Source organism: Gavialis gangeticus, unplaced genomic scaffold, assembly GCF_001723915.1.
Source record: "Gavialis gangeticus isolate Ggan-Ray unplaced genomic scaffold, GavGan_comp1, whole genome shotgun sequence".
Taxonomy (NCBI): domain Eukaryota; kingdom Metazoa; phylum Chordata; order Crocodylia; family Gavialidae; genus Gavialis; species Gavialis gangeticus.
Window position 1 is genome coordinate 121522510 of NW_017729022.1, and position 2608 is coordinate 121525117.

Below are 2608 nucleotides of genomic sequence, written 5' to 3' on the forward strand. Positions count from 1 at the left end.
CTTGATGATCTGCTCAGGTCCCTTCCAACCCTACCAATGAACTATGAAACTATATCTCCCAGGTGATTTTCAGCACTCTCCCAGAGATTTACATCTAATTCCTGGAGGGTTGGTAACCCTGCCCCTCCCCTCCCATTTGTCCCCTCCCTTGTCTGCTACCACTGCTGTTCCCACTGTCCCCAGCTGATTGAGGGGGAGAGGGGTAGGCATCCAGAGCTGCTCCTGTCCTCTCTAGCAGGGCTCAGCAGGTTGCAACAATGGTGACAGTAGGCAGGTTCCTCCTCTTTGCCTGTCCCTGCTCCCTCCCGGAACAAGCTTGGGCAGGGGAACCCACCCCCTGCTGCTACTGTCTCTTGTTGAGCCTAGCTGCTGTGGCTGCTCCCCCTTGAGAAATGACAGTTCTGGTTTGAGTGTGGGAAGGAGAACTACAAGATTCTTACCTGATTTGAGGACTTTTTTAAAAGTCCCTGCTTCTCCTGTGGCATGTGCTGAAAGCAGAGTGCACTTCATCACTAAGAATTTGCTAAATAGCTAAGATTATCATTAATTGAATCTTATACAGTGAAGAAGAAATAATACACTATACGTAGTGTACACTAGTATTTTGGAGGAATAATGAAGTCCCTTGCAGGGTATGGGATGAAATTCTGGTGGCACTGAAACCAATGGCAAAACTCCTACTGACTTCACGCAGGGTCTCTGCATGTTCTGTATGGATAAGAAGTTAAGAAATGTCTGGTATTTTGGGGTTTCCTTGCTCTTAAGGATCATCGGCTATCTCCCTATATGAAGATGATGTCTGTTGGGGGGCAGGATTACTGATGAGTTTTAAGGTGGCTGAGGACTCCAATCCATGCTCTGCAAGTTTTTCCACAGACATGATATGTGCTGCCTTGGCGAGGTGGGGCACAACCGTTGGCTAGGATGTTATGCGCTTTCCTTCCTCTCTGCTGTTTCTCAGCTTCCTGAGCAAGACAGTTCTATTCAAAGTGGACTGTAGCTTGATGTATGGTGCAGTGCCACTGAGACCTGTTACCAGCCAGCACTTCCCAATTTGTAGGGTTGATGCCATGCTTCTTAAGGTATGCTTTCAGGGGGTCTTTGTAGCACTTCCTCTATCCTTTGTGGGTCCTCTTACCATGACTAAGTTGAGAGAAGAGGACTTGCTTCGGGAGACGAGTATCAGTCATTCATATACCATGGCCTGCCCAGCAGAGTTGATATTTCATGATCTTTGCCTCAATGCTGGTTATGTTAGTTGCAGAGAGGATGCTGGCATTGGTTCAGTGGTCTTCGCATCTAATGCAAAAGATCTTCCTGAGGCAATGCTGATGGAACCATTCCAGGCACTTAAGATGACTTCAATATGTCACCCACGTCTCACACCCATAGAGGAGTATGGGGGTAACCACTGCATTGTAGACTGGGATCTTAGTTTCCATCTGCAGATCTCAGTCAGAAAAGACACACCGAAGCAGCTTTCTGAAGGATACGCCGGCACAGAGAATCTTGTGTTTGATTTCTACTTCAAGATGGACTGACAGCGAGAGGTGACTGCCAAGGAATGGGAAATGTTCAGTGTTTGCCAGGGGTTCTTCACCAATGGTAATTTGTGGGAGAGGGGGAAGCTTGTCCTGGGGCAGGCTGATGGAGCACCTTGGTCTTCCCAGTGTTAAGGGAAAGTCCCAGGCTGTGATAGATACCTGAGAAAAGGTCAAAGGTGGACTGCAGAGAGACTTCACTGAGCACAAGTTGGGTAGAAAAGCACAGTGTTGCAACCCCCTTCGCTCCCCGCATTGCTCAGCACTTTGCAGGGGGAAGGATGGGGGTGGGGGAGCAGCAGGGGGAGTCCCTAGAGAAGCCCTGCAAGCTCCACTTGACTGTAGACATGGGGTAGGTGCAGAGAACCAGGTAGGGGAGAAGCAAGCACTTATCTCTTCAGAGGGGCCACTACTGCAGCACCCTTAAGAGAATATTGTAGTGACCCAGGGTGCCACATCACCCTGGCTGAGAATCATTGGTCTAGCTCCTGGGTTAACACACCTGGTGTAGGATGCAGCAGAAGGCAGAGATGGAAAACTCCCATTCGGGATCAAGCCTTCATTCCTGCCCTGCAGGATTGTTCCTTACAATCTATGTCACCGGTGGGCAACTATTTTGGCTGGCGGGCCACTTACCGAGTTTTGGTGAGCTGCCGAAAGCTGCACATACAAAATCTTTCAGAAGATAGCATTTTAACAAATTATTGATAAAAAAAAATTATATATGTATCAAATGAAGTATATGTCTGTATATTTGCTTATAACTCAAGAATGGCTGGTCCTATCTACTTGAAACCTTCCAAAATCATTGAATACTATCCGAAGAAAATTATAGGTGGGTTATTTTTTACTTGACCGTTTTTGGTGCTTCCTTTGACTGGGATTATTTCACTTCTCAGATTACAAACTGGTACCATTTTAGATACGGTGAATTAAGTTCAATTGTCATTATTATATTGGTGCTTGCCTTTTTTTGCTCCACATTAAATATTAAATGTTAAATATGTTGTACTATGTTCTTTAAAAATAAACACTATTTTTGACCTAAGTATGTTGTAGTAAGTTCT